The sequence below is a fragment of the Colobus angolensis genome, unplaced genomic scaffold (assembly GCF_000951035.1).
Source record: "Colobus angolensis palliatus isolate OR3802 unplaced genomic scaffold, Cang.pa_1.0 Scaffold140, whole genome shotgun sequence".
NCBI lineage: Eukaryota > Metazoa > Chordata > Mammalia > Primates > Cercopithecidae > Colobus > Colobus angolensis.
Window position 1 is genome coordinate 6,768,959 of NW_012114489.1, and position 18,703 is coordinate 6,787,661.

Sequence of the window (18,703 nt, forward strand, 5' to 3'; positions counted from 1 at the left end):
GTCCAGCACTGAGCAGTGTGCTTGACACTTAATAGATGCTCCAGAAATATTTGCTGAATGAATTCCCATGTCCTCTAAATTTGTCCTATCCTCCCCGATTAGTTTAATTAATTAATTTATTTTTGAGACAGAGTCTCACTCTGTTGCCCAGGCTGGAGTGCAGAGGTGCGATCTCAGCTCACTGCAATCTCCGCCTGCCGGGTTTAAGCAATTCTTGTGCCTCAGCCTCCGGAGTAGCTGGGACTATAGGTGCCCGCCACCATACCTAGATAATTTTTGTATTTTAGTAGAGACGGGGTTTCACCATGGTGATCAGGCTGGTCTTAAACTCCTGACCTCAAATGATCCGCCTGCCTTGGCCTCCCAAAGTGCTGGGATTACAGGCGTGAACCACCATGCCTGGCCCTCCTGAATTAGTCTTTTGTTTGTTTGTTTAGTTTAATGTATTTTAATAGCAAACTTACAGGAACAGCACAGAAGACAGACAACATTCAAAACATGTACTTGCATGTAGGACAACTCAGAAAAGTATAGTGAATGGATGGAATCTACCGTATGATAAAAATGCTACAAACACCATTTAGTTACCATCAATAAGAAATGTACTTGTTTTGAAAAAATCCAAATGCTGGCATTGTCCAGAACAGTTTAACAGGTTTATGTATAATTATTGTAAAGTTGAACTGCTGAAACTTGTTCACTGAAACATTTTAACTTGCATTAATGCTTTATGTCTCCACATTTGTATTAACAATTCATACACAAATGAAATGGAAAAACTGCCAACACCTGATTTCTGCCCCCTATTTTTCCAATTGCAATCATATACTTAGGTACCTTTTGACCCCATGGAAAAAAAATATCTAACGTTCAGAACTACCACTAACAGGGAGAAGAGACTTATTATTATTATATTTTTGAGAATGAAATGTTTCCCCTCATAGTGGATTCTTAAGCACGTTCTCCGCGTATGCGGTGTGCTAGCTGGATGTCTTTTGGCATAATTGTTACATGTTTGGCGTGGATAGCACACAGGTTGGTGTCTTCAAAAAGACCAACCAGCTAGGCCTCACATGCCTCCTGCAGAGTACCGATAGCTGCACTCTGGAAGCGCAGATCTGTTGTAAAGTCCGGAGCAATTTCTCGCACCAGATGCTGGAAGTGAAGTTTGTGAATCAGAAGTTCAGTGGACTTCTGATAACGTCTGATTTCACGAAGTGTAACGATGAGGTTTCTCCACCCCTCCAGTAGCGGGCGCACTCTTGCAAGCGGCTTTTGTAGCCAGTTGCTTCCTGGGTGTTTTAGGACCAGTCGATTTGCAGGAAGTCGGCTTTGTAGGAGCCACGGTATAGAGACCTCCTTAGTTAACCACCCTTCTCCTTCCGCTGGAGCTCGGCGAGCTAGAGGCGGTGCTGGCGTTGGAGAGCGACGGTGGCGTGGCGGCGGCTGCGAACACAATTGCCCCAATTAGTTGTAAGCATATTTTTTAAACTGTGCTTACCTATGTTATACTATAGTTGTGTAAAGATATTTTAAGCATTAGCAAAGGAGTTAACCATTTAGTAATCAGAGAAGGAAAAATGTGTTAGAAAAAAACGAAGAGATTAATCTTTGTACTTTAGCTCCAGAAAACCTGGGTTTCTTGGTTAAAAAAAAAAAAATGTAGATTCTTAGGTTCTTGGGTCTAATCCTGGATATAATGAACAATAATTTTTTGGATGATGCCCAGGAATCTGCCTTTCAAAAGACAGTTACTTTTGGGGACCGGTGTTTTGAGATTTAGATGTTAAGAATATGGGCAGGAAAACAAATATTCTTACTAGCATAGTTTTATCTTGGCTTTTTCAGGTCTGAGTGAGGGAAAATTACTCTATAACACCTCACTTGTGATAAAACCGCTCCAGATTCCAGGGCAGAAGCAGAGTGAGGATGGTGTGTGCGTGTGTGTATGTGTGTTGGAGGTTACTGGGTTGCCATTAAACTTAATTGACTCTTAGTTATTTCTATTTTCTCATGTCATGCCCAGAATAAATAATGAATCTCAAAAGCACTGAAATACTTTTGACCCCTGAAAAGCAATCTGTTAGTGTTTTGATTTTATAATACATGTAAGTTATTTGTTACATCTCTTTCTTCTCTTTTTTATCTCTCACTCTTGTCAAATGTTAGTCATTAAATAATAGGTATTTTAGATAAGAATTCAATATGTAGATATTTATTCACTAAGACCCTGCAGTTTTACCCAAAATAGAAAAAGTCAAGTTTTGTCTTTAGTGAAAGACAGAAAGGGTAACATATGATATGAATTACTAGATATAGGATACTCAAATTCAAATTTGTTTATTATAAATTTGTTATTTTAGAAATGACAGCTAGGACATAGAATGACTAAAAATATGTACATCTGTCTAATAACACATTTAGAAATATAGGAAATTTTAGAACTAAGTACTCTGAGAATTAAGAGATTAAGAAGGGATTATTTTCTATCTGCACAGTTCTCAGGGAATAGATATGACGAGTGATCCTAACTATTTGAGTAAATGTCAACTGCCAGCAGACACCACCAGCTTATATCGAAGAAAAGTCACAAAAAATATGAAGAGATTCATCACACTGGGAATGAGAAACATGGAATAAGTCAGCAAGTCCAGCAGAAGAAGAAAGTATTACAAGTATAATTTAAAAATAGTTTTGGCAAGAGGAGGTTGGGGAGAAAGCAGAGTAGGCTATAATAATAATTATAACTCAAAGATGGGCCAGACCTAAATGTACACCTTGGCCTCTTTCCACCCTAAAATGTTCTATATTAGCAAAAGAGGTGTTATGATTTATACTCAGCTCCAAGTCTAGACTGGTTTAGGTTTCCTGTGTTTAAGTCTGCTTCTTTCTTACAAAAAATCTAGTCATCTAGATCTCAAGTGAAATGTGCAATTGAAGTATAAAAATAAAATTCAATTGAGGAAGGCAAGTTTGTTCTTAAAATAAAATTTAAAATACCAGCATTTATTTTAGAAAAACTACCTAATTACATCTAGTCCCATACATGTGTTCAAGATTAATATGCAACTGCTGCATGAAAATAAAATTCAGTCGAGGGTATCTACTGTATCATTAAAAAGAAAATAGAAAACTAGCATTTCTATGAAAATGTTTAGCTAATCATATAAAAACTCATACATGTGCATTGACAAGTAAATGCTGATGATATATTATTTGATTGAGGTCAATTTTTATTCTAAATATTTTTGCATAGTGGGAATTTGTTACGTTAAATAATTTTGAGATTGAATGGATCTCTGAGAAGGCTTAGTAATATATTTTATATTAAATTAATCACAGTGAAAAAATCTTTGAAATAGGCTTGATGTTTATAATTATAGTATTCTGTGTTTAAATGTGAAAACATTGTCTCCTTTTAAAAATGGTACTAACTGTAGGAGACAGGATATATAATGATCAATTCTTTCTACCATGAAACTCTATTAATTGCTAACAGTGTTAGTATGCAAAATACAATATAAATTGATAAGAAAAACCAATTCACATTTGATACCCAGTGGACAAATTAGAATAAAATATTCTAATGTTCAAAGAACACTCTATATTCTATAATGTTCTCTGTTAAGCCTGTGTCCTTCTGAGTATGGTGAGTGGCAATCCTGGCCTTATCTTCAAACATCTGCTTCATGTTTGCATCAAATTATGCTACATGCTTGTCCCTGCATAAGAGTAGCATATACTAAAAGCACAGTGAAGGAGATAGTAAAAGACTTGTAAGCAGGAGACTTATTAAAAATGTTCTCCAGCTGGTAAGGCTGGGACACTAATGATGAAAACAGTTCTGTTGAAAGGTGGGAGGCGCCCTCTTCTTTGCTCCTTCAGGTGTTAACCTTTGTTTTTAGATGGTGGTTGATTGCAGGGCCTGGAGGAGGGGGTTTGAGTGTGGCCTGTGTGGCCTGGGTCTAGAGAAGCTGTTATTTACCAACCAATTTGGAAAGAGTTTACGGTATTTAAAACTGTGGCAGCTGTATCTGACCAAAAGTTAAGCCTCTGACCTTTTCCCCATAGATCACAGAGGGTGAGCCTCCAGGGAAGGTTTCAAGCCGGTTTTTGTTTTAGAAAGAGCCTTCAGGTAGCAATGTTGAAGATGATCGATTGCCGATTGCCGGAGTTTGAGAAAACATTCAGGAGGATTGTATTTAAAACCTAAGAAAATAGTTGAGGTAGTGGCTAGGGAGCAGAAATGAAATGGATGTGAGAACTACTTTGGAGGAGTAATTTTACAGAGTCAGTGACAGTTTTAGAATTGGACAGGGTATGAGTTTGACTCCCAGGATTCTGGCTTGGACCACTGTGGAAAATAGTACCATTACCTGGGAGAGGATAAAGATGTAGTGGTGTCTGTTGTTTGTCTGGTTTGCTGGCTGATTGGTTGGCTTTATTTAATTAATTTTCTGAGAAGAACCATGTTTATAAGCTGCAGGCACAACTGCTAATACATTAATTTAAACATAATAGTGCAGCTTTCTCTGTCGGACACCAAAAAAGAACCAGAAAAGGAAGAGGGTGAGGGGCTGAATAACATTCCATGATCACCTAATTTTAGAATCACATTCATGCCATACAGAGGATAATACTGTTGCCATTTCACAGATGAGAATTCTGACTTACCAGGTTTGAATGACTGGCCTATTTTCTCATAGTCAGAATGTGGCAGCGTCACAATTTAAACCCATTTCTGTCCAGCTTCAGGGTCTCTGTGTTTACCTGTATGAAAATACCTCCAAAGTGGAAAAGAGGGAAAAAGAATGAAAGGGAAGAAAAGGGAAAGAACGAAGAAGAAAGTCTTTAGAGTGACCAAAGAAGAAAAAAAGCAAATTCCAATTGAAGGGAGCAAGTAGAGATGCTCATCCATGAGCACTTCTTACCCCTGGCAAGGCAAGTCCATAGTCCTCCCTAAAGGTGGCAGGAAGTTTACACAGAATATTAGTTCCTCATAGGTGTCCCTAGCCTTCAGGTGACCTGAATATGCAGCCAGTAAGTGAACTGGTGTCAGTTTATGGCCAAACCACTGCTCTCCAGACTTCTGCTTTTAGAGTGGTGCTTTTCAACTCGGGCTGCTGCAGGGCCTCACATTATTTCCGGTCTATGGAGTAATTCAGACTAGGTTATTAGAAACTTTTATAGGCATCCGACTGAGTACTGTTGTATCTGTTGGATCCAGTAATTTTAAAAGGGAATTGTATTTTGTATGTCTCTCTGTTTCATTTTTCAAGTCATTGGCATTGCATGTTATGAAGTAATATATCTCTGATGAATTGGAAACAAAGGAACAGAAACTGGCCCTTCACCACAGATAATTTGAGAAGTAAGCTTTAGTGCATCAAAAGAAAAAAAGATGAGAACCTGATAGGTGTTTTTGTGCTCTTGGTAACAAAGACTTTCTGTTATAAATGGGATGGTTTAGTGAACTGCCTTTGCATAGCAATCTATTGGCCCCATATACAAATATAATCAAGTGATTTGTGTCATTTGAAGCTACACAATAGATGAACCCGGTTTTTGTAATTTAACAAAAAATCCAATTTATGTAACATATTAAAAGAAGCATTATCAACTTGTTTTCTTCTCAAAAGACTGTAGCTATTAAACTCCTTAATTACTTCATTTTCACTCTCAGTGTAACATTAGCAGTTTAGCACTTCAAGTACAAAAATGATTAATGAGCCTGAGAATTCATTCGCATACATATCACTTTGTAGCTTGACATAACCCTGGAGCCTGTTCTCTGTTCTAGCCATAGACATACTTCCCTAGCAAATATCTTATTGCATATTAAATGCCTAATCATTGCAAAGTATGCATAATTATAGTCATCTTTCCTGTTTTTTTTTTCTACGCAAACAGAAAAGACAACAAATCAAATGCATTCAAATGTAACTAACATTTTTAAACCAAAGTATAAATCCATAGGGAGCATCATGATTTTTGAATTGTAACTGTCCCCGAAAATTCAATTGTGATTTGAGCTGAAATGTCATTCATCTAAAAATGTATCTTTAAAAATTTTTTGAACATGAAGGAAGAGACTTTCAATTTCTATATTTATATGTATGTGAGTACTGTGACTTGGGAAAATATGATGAGAGTAAAGACTACATTGTGAATTCAGAGAATACGATTTTATTTGGAGGTACTGTAAGAAATATCTGCAGGGGGCTATTTCTGTCTAACCATCCTTGGCTTGCATTGGTGACATGTGTCTACATGTTTCTTTTAGCTTTACTGAATTTCTTTTTTGATCTCCTCCAAGGTGATCCCACAGTGCTGGCTTTGTCCAATCATTCCTGAGGCTTAATCTTTTAAGTATGATCAATGGTTCTTTGTGTCTTTGCCTTCCCTTGGTTTTTCTACTGTATTCTGCGGAGTTTAGCCACAACTCTGGGCTGTCCCTGCCTAATAATCCTCTTCTCCCCACATGCTGATCACCTCTAAGCTACACTCTACCACATTCAGTATGGAATCAGGAAGACTAAATGAACTTTTTCTCAGAACTCAGAGAGCTGTGCTTGTCAGGCTTGTTGCCATTACACAACGTTGTAGTTACTGGAAGGTGAACCAAACAATTTCCAGGGAACTTCCATGTACAAGGGAAGAGCAGAACTGCAGACTACTTGCTCGTCTCTAAATCTGGTCTCCAAGTGGTTTTGTTCATGTAGGTAAAGCTATATGGTGTAAATTTGTACCTGTTTCCATTTGCTTTTAGAGGGAGACATTTAGTTTGGGGACAAAATAAATAATGTCCATTGAACTGGACATGGTCAAATATTTCCAATAAATTTTTAAAACCATGCGTGTACTCTGGTAAAGCACAGGTATCATTACCTCACTGCACAAATGTGTACTACAAATGCAGTCTTGCGGCTGGACATCTCTGACCAACAACTAGACCACTGAAATTGCAAGGCAATACAGTCAACTAAGGCACTGAGGCACTGTTCCCAAGAAGATCGTTTGATTATCATACAATCAGGACTCCTTATCTAGACCCATACTTGATAAATAGGGTTGGCAGATAAGTTACAGGATGCCCAGATATAAAAACAAGGAATTTAAAAAAGTATAAGTATGTCCCAAATATTACATGAAATATATTTATATTAAAATAAAATTACTACTTATCCGAGGTACAAATTACACTGGGTGTCCTGTATTTTTATTTACTAAATATGGCAGTTCTATTTATAAGTGGCACTTTTTTTTTCTCTTTTTTGAGATGGAGTCTCGCCCTGTCACCCCGACTGGAGTGCAGTGGCGCGATCTCGGCTCACTGCAACTTTCACCTCCCAGGTTCAAACAATTCTCCTGCCTTAGCCTCCCGAGTAGCTGGGATTACAGGCGTGTACCACCAGGCCTGGCTAATTTTTGTATTTTCAGTAGAGATGGGGTTTCACCATGTTGGCCAGGCTGGTCTCGAACTCCTGACCTCAGGTGATCCACCTGCCTAAGCCTCCCAAAGTGCTAGGATTACAGGTATGAGCCACCATGCCTGGCTATAAGTGGTACTTTATAAGCAGCAAAGATCATTTGAAACAGTACACTTCCTGAGGTTAGTGACTAATGAGATTATTCCTATATCCCTAAATGTCATAGAAGCGGGAGGAAATGTGAAAAAACAGAGACTCAAGAGTCGGTGTCAGCTATGGAGCATGCACGCGCACTCTGGTGCTTGCCCACGCTGTACTGGTCTGCGCGGGCCTACACTGGCCCACGCAGGCCCAAGAAGACCCATGCTCTCCAGGTTAGAGCACTTAGCCAGTGGATGGTTCAGCTTTCTGGAGGATAGGTGGAGCGTTCTTAATGCCAGCCCATTTCTCGTCCCCACTAGGCTGTGGTACCCTGAGAAGTCGGAAGGTGATGTTACATACTAAGAAATGCTTCCTTTATGCTGCTGCAGGATGTCAAGTGAAAAAAATCTGTAAAATGACATCCAAATAACCCAACCGTTACCTGTGTGGATTTTGAACTTGCTAAAAGGCACAGTGGACCCCACCTATTTGTGGATTGAGCTAATAAAAATAATTTAACAATCTGATAAATATGATGGATATGGGAAAGCTGATAGTGAAGATCTTTGGGTCTTATAAGACTGTCAAAGAGGAAATCCAAGAAGAAACGGGACAAAGAAGAAGGATGAATTGCATTTCTAAGAAGGTATTTAAATCCAGTAACTCCAAAGTATTAATACAAAGATAAATGCATTAGTAGGCGGTTTTTGAATAATTTTTTTGTTTATAAACTAAATCTGTTATTCTGTAAGTAGGACAATATTAAAGTGAAAAAGTAGCAAAGTATGAATGAATACACAAACACATAAAACTTTCTAATTAGAACAAAAAAACCTTATTTCTTTTGGTCCTTTTGCTTTGATTGTTTTTTAAAGGTACGTAATTGAAAAATCAGCTATTCTGAATGAAAGCTTTCTATCAAGTAGGTGATACTTAGATTTATTTTTGCTGTCACCTGGCTTAGTTGGCTATATAAACACAACAAATTGCTAATTGATATTAGTAAATATACAGTATTTGTGACTTCCTTCAGTCATTATACCTTTCCTCGAGAAAGTAGACTTAATTGCGCCATGTACTGGGGGCTAAATTTTACTAGTACTACTTATTTATCCAGCAGTGACTTTCTATTTGCTATATATTAACAATTTGCATCTTGAATTAGACAGTTTTCTTGTAGTGTGGAGATATTTATTACTTCTAATGACATGTCAATTCTACTGTACTTTTAGGCCTAATTTTAAATTCACGTAAGAAAACCATTTTTTATTGAAGAGATGTGTACATATTTTCAAGATGGTCATTAAAAAAATTCCAAGCAAGTGAATGAAATCATTCTTGGGCTGTGAATTACCTTAAAAAATACATTTGGGAAATATACAGTGCTTACTACCCAAGATAGTTATGGTGACTAATTAGCTTCTTACCTAGATTTACAGCACTGTTACCCTATAAAATAATCTTTGTAAAATAGGTCACAAACTGGGTCTGCCTGAATCTTAAGTACAAGTTTCATGTTTCATGATTTTGTACCGCCGCTCTAAAGTAAAACAAAACTTACTGTCAGTCGAATCACTTTGGAGGCCCATGTTGCCTCGCATGTCTTTTGCTTAAATTCTTGCCTACAGTTGCCTGCCTGATTTGGATCTTGTGCCCTGATCCTAGTAACTGGACTCCTGTTTTGCTACTGTGAACACATTTTTGTCTGTTTGCCTCATGCTAGTAACTCCTTTCTCATTCTTCCACATACCTGGTTCTGAACACCCTTCTGGTGACTACAGCTCTGATCCCTCTCCTCTCCTGATTGATGTTCTGAACCTGTCTTAGGCTGTTGTATAACAAAGTGCCATAGACTGGGTAGTTTGTAAACAACAGAAACTTATTTCTCCCAGTTATGTAGGCTTGAAGTTAGAGAACAGGATGCTAGCATGGTGGGGTTCTGGTGAGAACCCTCTTCTTGTTTGCAGAATGCCATCTTCTTGTATCCTCACATGGTGGAGAGCAGAGAGCAAGCTCTCTGGGGTCTCTTTTGTAAGGTCACTAATCCCATTCGTGAGGGTTCTACACTTATGTCCTAATTACCTCCCAAAGGCCCCACCCTCTAATACCATCACATTCTGGATTCAGATTTCATCATATGAATTTTAGAGGGACACAAACATTCGGTTGATAACAGATCCCAGCCTTCAGCAGTGGCAACCTTAGAATTTCTATGTACCAGTTAGGTGGTGCTTGAAGCTGAGCTGTTTGGGAATGGGAGAAAAGCAGCTTGCTTTAAAGCCATGTTTGCATTGCAATTACTCTATTTTTAGTAAAAATTACATATTTAGTTGTGGTGGCTTGGGGGTAGTCATAAAAATTCATGAAGGGGCAGGTTTCTTTGTAGCCAATCATAGGCATTGCCACTGGATTCAAGGCTGGGAATCCAAAAGAATTGTTTTCTTTTCTTTTCTTTTTCTTTCTTTCTTTCTTTTTTTTGAGACGGAGTCTTGCCCTGTCACCCAGGCTGGAGTGCAATGGCGCGATTTCAGCTCGCTGCAATCTCTGCCTCCTGGATTCAAGCGATTCTCCTGCCTCAGCCTCCCGAGTAGCTGATATTATAGGTACATGCCACCATCCCCAGCTAATTTTTTGTATCTTTAGTAGAGACGGGGTTGCACCATGTTGGCCAGGCTTGTCTAGAACTCCTGACCTCTGGATCCACCCACCTCGGCCTCCCAAAGTGCTCGGACTACAAGCGTGAGCTACTGCATCCGGCCAAGAATTGTTTTCTGACTCAGTTTTGTGTCTGCAGCTTTCTATATAAATGGCATATAGCTGTAGTAAATAAATATCTTTGATGATTGATTTAATGTCATAAATTTCTAGTCCTAGATTCCAAATAGCCACGTCTATTCAACTCTAACTCTTGGGATACCCTCTTTCTCCTCCTTGAAGGTCTCTGTTGGAAAACGCTTGCTTTAGACACTGCTTGTGGCCTCTCATGATATGCTCCAGTTATGAAGGTGTTTAATATACTGTGAGCCATGGATAGCATAATATAGTCATGAGATTTGTCATAAAACAGACCTGGAACTGAATTTGTGTCATACCAATGGTCTGGTTACTTAACTTCTCTTTGACTGTTTTACATTTCAATAAAATGAGGATAATAATAATATTCATTCTTTCTCACAGTGGTTAAGAGGATTAAATTAGGAAACTTAAGTGTTTGACACGTCTTTCATAATCAGGAAACACTTATAAAAATTGCCCTATCTGATATGTTGAACAAAGATGGACTTTGTTCAACATACTTTGTCCATGTTTTAGATAAATATAGATATTCAACGTGCTGAGTCATTCATTCAACAAACTGTCTCTTAGGTGTTACTTTATTTCAGGCTCTTTGCTAAGATGAACTGGACCAGAAATTTATCAGAAAAAGTAATAGGGAATGTGACATACTAGAGTTAAGGATGGCTGGAAGAGAAATGGGGATGTTCCAGGTGGAACAACACAATTAAAAATGTAGCCCCAAGGCCAGGTGCGGTGGCTTACACCTGTAATCTCAGCACTTTGGGAAGTTGAGGCGGGTAGATCACTTGAGGTCAGGAGTTCAAGACCAGACTGGCCAACATGGTGAAACCCTGTTTCTGCTACAAAAAAAAAAAAAAAAAAAAATTAGCCAGTGGTGGTGGCACATGCCTGTAATCCCAGCTACTCAGGAGGCTGAGGCAGGAGAATCGCTTGAACCAAGAGGCAGAGGTTGCAGTGAACGGAGATTGCACCACTGCACTCCAGCCTGGGTGACTCCAGCCTGGGTGACATATAATTATGTATGTATAAAATTAGATATATAACATTTATATATATATATATAAAATATATATCCCCTCCAAAATTGAAGAGAATGGAGAAATAATAACAATTTGAGTTAATTTCAGTGATCTTGGAGACATTGCTGAGGCTAGAAAGGATATAACTTTAAGAGATTTGTACTTATGTGGACTTTATGGATAAATGCAAAAGTTTTCTCAGGCAAATGTAGAGAATCTCTGCTTTGTTTCCCCTGACTTTCGGTATATCATCATGATCAACACTTTGGTGCTATTCTAATTGCATATAAACATGCACAACTCCCATCCTGAAGGTAGGATGACCAGTTATCCCATTTGCCCAAGCCGGAGGGTTTTCCCAAGAAACAGGACTTTTCATTGCTAAAGCTGGGAGTGTCCTAGGCAAACTGGGACAAGTTGGTCACCTGCTTTAAAGCAAAGACAAGACTGTGTCTTAATCTTTATGCATCCCAGAACTTTGTATAGTTCCTTGTATAGTGCTTTGGAGGGGATCAATACATACTTTTAGTGACTCATCAGTTTTTAACCAGACCCTTGTGATTTTGTCTGGATAGTTAACCAGAATACATGTTGGTTCTTTGAGGCTGATAAATTGGGAAAATAGAGCTGTTCGGCTAAAAGTAAAAACTAAGAAGAAAGCCAGTCTCCTCTGCAATATTGAAACAAATCTGTGTTCTTTCTCTAGTCTGCACCTGTAATTTTATGTTTCAGGTTTATTTGGACTCAGAATTTTCACAATACAGCAGAATTGTTCCTGGCACTCAGTTAAGGAGTAATGCAATCAGAACAGGGGTTGGAATCATAATAACCAAATTCCTGCCACAGCTCTACCACCCTGTAATAATATAAACTTAAGTAAGTCACTTAAACTCTCAAAGCATTATTGCTTTCAGTGAAAGTTATGTGTACAATAACAACTTCCTTATAAGAAACAGATCCATATGATAACTTTTATAAAATAGACTTATGAACTTTAAAGGATGAGATAAATTCAAATTATTCTAATGACCAGTCGTGCCATAATGATAGTGATATGCTGAGTTAAGTGATTCAGATTATGGTTGTCAACATGTGATACTGAAAATAACTAAACGACCAAACTTGAATTTCCATATGCACATTTAAAGGAGAATATCTATAAATATCTATAGCACACCTCTATGGTCACAATTTCCAGTGAGTAACATTGATTAAGTAAAATTAAATTCTTCTGAAGTTTAAGTCTTTAGTCTCCTAAAATGCCCACACTGGCTCAATTATTCATGAATTAAGTTATATTCTTTTTCTCAAGTCTTTCAAAAGGGCTAATTTAAAAGCCAGAAAAGATATTAACAAATCAAAAGAACAAAGGGACAAGCTCATTTCAAGTTATGCCTTGAAATTGTAGTGAAAACTTAATCTCAAGGGCCCCACATATTTTCTAACTGCTAAATGGAATATCCTAGTTATACTTTTGTATCTAAACTGAACAAAACTTACAAAATTGATTCCAACACACTTGCCAGCTAAAGGATCTGAGCATATTTAATAGCAAAAATAATGCTACTAATTACATTCAGTAATGCATTTTGTTTTATGCATTTTTTTCTATTCCGAATATGGACTGAGTTAGTAGTCCGATGCTAATGTGTTACTTATCAGCTATGTGGAAATTATTAGAGTTTTTCCCAGTTGGCTGTGATGTCTACCAAGAAACCATGATGACAAAGAAGTCTGGATTTCTAGTCCAGCTCGGCAGCACAATAATAAGAATAATTCAGGAGCACTGTATGGACTGAATTTATTGAACAAGAAGAAAACTACGTGAACAAACTGTGGAAGCTTAACACATCTGGTCAGCAAAGAAATTTATTTTGACTGGAGAAATTAAAAACCTCTTTTTCCAGTAACTTATCCTGCCAGAGGTACAAGACCAGAATCTGGGCCATCCCACAGATCTTAGCATATTGGCATTTTTCAGTAGAAGGAGCATTGAAGTTACTGAACTGTTTTCTCTGCCTAGCCAATTTAATATGAAATATGATTGAAGCCAGTAGGTCCGCACTGGTATTTATTCTCCAATGCTTTCCTAAACGAGTTTTATAGTATTCAGAGCATAGTGTTAAATTGATTCACCTTTCTCCATATGAGAATTGTAAGCAATTTGATTAGCTTTTCTCTATTTTCATATTCTGACATATTCTGTTATAACTAAGAAAAATTATAACCCTTTTTTCTTACTGAAAATAATTTATATTCAGTAGCGTTTTTGTGCCTGCACAGAACGTAATCTCTACAGGCTTAAATATCAACATTTGTAAATGTATGGGTATGATGGTATTAAGAACAATTCCAAAGACAAATTACACTTTTAAATGTTCACGATACTGAATTTATCCCTCAGACCTTATAATTGAACTTTGCAAACCAGACACATTCCCCTGTGTTTTATTTAGTGAAGCAAGGAAAGAATGTTAAAAAATAAAATAAAATTAGGATTTTTTATATGACTACTAAACATGATAAATTAAGGGAGTCTTGTTACCCTGAGAGATGTAACTTTATTGATCTCTCAGTTAAAAGCTGCTAAATGAGTGAATGAAAAGATAGAAGTTGAGGGAGGGGGACTGCTATCTTTACTCTTCAGGAAATGGTTTATGCTAAGATTTAATGACCACCTGCTAAGAGCAGTGATGCATGGGGAGCCTTGGGTCCTTTTTTTCTTCCTTTGCATGCCTTTCACAGTGGAGTCTACCACTGCTGCTCATCCTTAGTTTCACCTGCCTTACTTTCTGCCCAGTTTTCTTCCTGGATCAGGGCCCTGGCACCCTATCTAACTTCTATTAATTCTGTTTCCTGCCTGTGGGTCATGTTCCTCATATCTACCACCTGCTTTCTAGTGGCAGTACAACAATTGCAGCTACCTGCCAGCCCCATCACCCCACTTGAAAGGAATCCGTTATTTCCAGGGTCCTGCTTGGATTGCCTTATTTCAGTCCTTTAAAAAAATATTCATTCTTGTGTGCTTTTGACTTTCTCATTTCCAAGGTCTTCTTTTTTTAACCTTTAAGTTCAGGGGTACAAGTGCAGGTTTGTTACATAGGTAAACTTGTGTCATAGAAGTTTGTTGTACGGATTATTTCCTCATCCAGGTATTAAGCCTAGAACCCATTAATTATTTTTCCTTATCCTCTCTCTTCTCCCACCCTCCACCTTCTGAAAGGCCCCACTGTATGTTGTTCCCCTCTGTGTTCATGTGTTCTCATCATTTAGCTCCCACTTATACATAAGAACATGTGGTATTTGGTTTTCTGTTCCTGTGTTAATTTGCCAAGGATAATGGCTTCCTGCTCCATCCATGTCCCTGCAAAGCATGGAACTGGTACAAAAACAGACACATAGACCAATGGAACAGAATAGAGGACCCAGAAATAAGGCTGCGCAGCTACATGTATCTGATCTTTGACAAACCTGACAAAAACAAGCAATGGAAAAAGGATTATCTATTCAATGAATGGTGCTGGGATAACTGACTAGCCATATGCGGAAGATTGAAACAGGACCCCTTCCTTACACCATATACAAAAGTTAACTCAAAATGGATTAAAGACTTAAGTGTAAAACCCAAACTATAAAAACCATGGAAGACAACCTAGGCAATACCATTCAGGACATAGGCATGGGCAAAGATGTCATAATGAAGATGCCAAAAGTAATTGCAACTAAAGCAAAAATTGACAAATGGGATCTAATTAAACTAAAGTCTTTTCTTAAAAGGTCACTACTTTCCAGGTGGGTAGCACATTCAGTGGCTAATATCTTAGTTTGAAGGGCATTTCCCTGGTCAGTGTCCTCTGGAGTTAGAAAGAGCTGAGCGGCATGGCAGCACTGGTCCTCTGAAAGGGGAAAACATGAAGTGGGATGTGATTAACTGAGATATAAAATCTCGGAGGGTGTGATCCATGACCCTTGTTGACCCTTGTCTTTCTCACACCTAGGAGTGCCTGCAGCATTGTAGATCCTCAGTGTTGAATATATGAATGTGTAAATGAAGGTACCTATTTCACAAATTGTCTAGGATTGACATCATCCTAAGGATGGATGTTGTTTATTTCACTGGCAGTTTGGGATTGTGAAAGCCCTGTGTATGGTCACAGGCTTGAAATGTGTGATGCATCTGCACTTTTAATTGGGTCTGTATAGTCAAATGAGAATCTTCATTTTTCTGAAGATTCATACTGAGAATCACAGGCTTTCTTCCAGTGTATTGAAGGTACATTGTATTAGATTAACACTGAACCAAACCATTTCCTTTGAATTTCATGTTGAAATCAAACAGTGCGATTGTTTTGTTAAATACTTTAAAAATTGTATTGACTTCTCAAACTAAACTAAATAGAAACTTATTTAGCTTAATAGTCAGCTTATATCATATTTTAGCTCATCACATTTTTTTCTTTTCTGATGACTGTATTTGCTTTATTATTCTGAGGCTAAGTAAGATTAAAAAAAAAAAAAACCCAAAACAACATTAAAATGCCTCCTTTTGACAAAGGTACTTTCTTCTTATTGTGGAAAACTCTTTCTCACATCAGTTGCACCACCACCCCCCTTCCCTATTCATTCAGTGAAACAATTTAAATTAAATATCTATTTTGTGTCAGCTATGGAGATAGACTTTGGGGAAATACAGTTCCTTTTTTCAGTCTTCATTTTGTGCCAACAAAATATTTTGAGGGAGGAATATTTTTATATCAATTATTTTCATTATCTAAGTTAAAATAGGTACAATGGCCATTTACCCTAGATTTGTTTTAACTGTCCTAATTTTCAAATAGTCTGAATTATTTACCTGCATTTAAAGCTATGAATCCTAATGTCGATTTTGGAAAATATGGTCCTCTTGGAGACATATTTATTTTCAGAAAAACTACCTCAGAATTGTTACATTTTTTCTTGAGTCAAATTAGACTTATGTTTTAATAGCTTGAATACAATAAAATTTCAAAACTCTTAACTCATTTTAAAGTTAGAGAGTACATAAGTTTATGTAGTATTCATGATTTATGAATAATTGGATTTTTAGATCAAAATCAGCTAATTGAACTTGAAAAATATTCAGCTCTATTTTATGTCATGTATTCAATACATACACATTTTATATACCCAAATCTCTAGACACTGTGCCTGGCAATATGAATTTAAAATAATTAATAATTAAATATTTCCTTAGTTTAGTTTTAATACACAATAAAACACTAAGAAAAAATAGCCTAGTTGGTGTATATAAAAAGTCCATAAGTAATGATTCAAAATTATTTGAAGATGGACATATTGTTTTTAGTAGTGAGTATATATGGGATGTGGCTGAAATTACTAGACATATAACCATAATATTATGTGACCATTTGGTGTAGATAATGCCTAACAATAGCAGCAATGTATGGCTGTTTTTTGGTGTTTCCACCTTTTAGACTTAGGTGCTTTAAATGCTTAAGTAATCTCATTCATCTTTCCTGTTGCTTGCACTGAATATTTGTTGCTGCTAATCCTTCTTATTTCCATAATATTGTTCAAAGGTACATTCCAGGGCATCGTTGAAGCATATTTTTTTAACCCCCACTGTGTCTCTAACTTGTCATGTAATGGTTGCTTTAGCGTGTCAGCCATTCTGTGTGTGTTTGCCAAGCCCCAGTGTGCTGGTATAAGTAGGCATTGCAATTAGGCTGAGAGACAAACTGCATTACAAGAACTGTTTGCTGCTTATATTGTCCCAATATTTTAACCTAAGCCAATACAGATAGCATTGAGCCTAATACTTTACATATGGTATTAAATATAGCATACGTTACATAAAGCATAATACAATATATATAACATTGTGCATAATATATTGGGCATCTACCATATGTCCAGTTTTTGCTTACTACTGTGGAGAAATATGGGGGTGGGGTGAGGAAGGCAGTATTAGATGGGAGGCTAGTAAGAACAAGTATAAAGGAGACCTGCTCTTAATAAACTGTAGTTTTGTTGAGGATAACAGTCACAGACAAAAATAATCAGAAATCATATAAGGAAAATATACAAACAGCAATGCTTACATTGTGCTGATTTAACTCTTCATGATGCAGAACATATAACTGGGCAGCTCCAAGTCCTGAAGTCTTGGTAGGAGTTCAGTTGTTTGGGGTAACTACATTTCATTCATAAGTTAGATGAGTGTAGCTAACTATTTGCTGCTTATATTATCCCAATATTTTAACCTAAGCCGATACAGATAGCATTGAGCATAATACTTTACATATAGTATTAAATATAGCATACATTACATAAAGCATAATACAATATATATAACATTGCACATAATGTATTGAACATCTCACCATATGTCCAGCTTTTGTTAGATATATATTATGTCATGTCTTACTACCTTTTGAATCATTGGTAATCATTGTTAAACACAATACTTTGGTAGAAGAAATCAGTGACAGTTCACCTCTATGATTGTTAATGAAAACATTTGACTACTGAAATACTTTAAGTGGTAATAGCCTCACTATTCTTAATTTTTTTTTTTACCACAACACTTAATTTTTAATCTATGATATTATCATTTTATTGCTCCATCCTCTAAATTTAGCCACTAAGATGATTTTAAAGCATCCTTAAATTCCTTAAGAAAATTTAAGGGCCGGGCGCGGTGGCTCAAACCTGTAATCCCAGCACTTTGGGAGGCCGAGATGGGCGGATCACAAGGTCAGGAGATAAAGACCATCCTGGCTAACACGGTGAAAGTCTCTACTAAAAAAAATACAAAAAACTAGCCGGGCGAGGTGGCGGGCGCCTGTAGTCCCAGCTACACGGGAGGCTGAGGCAGGAGAATGGCGTAAACTTGGGAGGTGGAGCTTGCAGTGAGCTGAGATCCGGCCACGGCACGCCAGCCCGGGCGACAGAGCGAGACTCTGTCTCCAAAAAAAAAAAAAAAAAAATTAAAAATCAGGAATAGACAGAAGGAAGGATTCACATCTGTATGTATCTTAATGTACTTTCCTGGTGTTTTGGAGGATGTCAGCTTCATCACAGATTAAACACCAAGGAAAGGAGAGGTTTAAAAGTTCACATGGATGTATGGATGTACTGCACTGTACAGTATTCTTTTATTTTCTGTGTGCATCTTAATAACACTTATTTTATGGCTGGGTATGGTGGCTCATGCCTGTAATTCCAGCACTTTGGGAGGCTGAGGCTGGTGGATTACCTGAGGTCAGGAGTTTGAGACCAGCCTGGCCAACATGGCGAAACCCCGTCTCTACT

General features: G+C 37.4%; 1 protein-coding gene and 1 pseudogene across 1 annotated transcript in view; one reads left to right on the forward strand and one right to left on the reverse strand.

The window, feature by feature from the left end:
- Nucleotides 1-18,703, forward strand: part of IL1RAPL1 (interleukin 1 receptor accessory protein-like 1) — a 1,423,595-nt gene that overhangs the window by 72,700 nt on the left and 1,332,192 nt on the right. The gene's annotated exons all lie outside the window — the stretch shown is intronic.
- On the reverse strand, nucleotides 952-9,160 carry LOC105506879 (annotated as a pseudogene).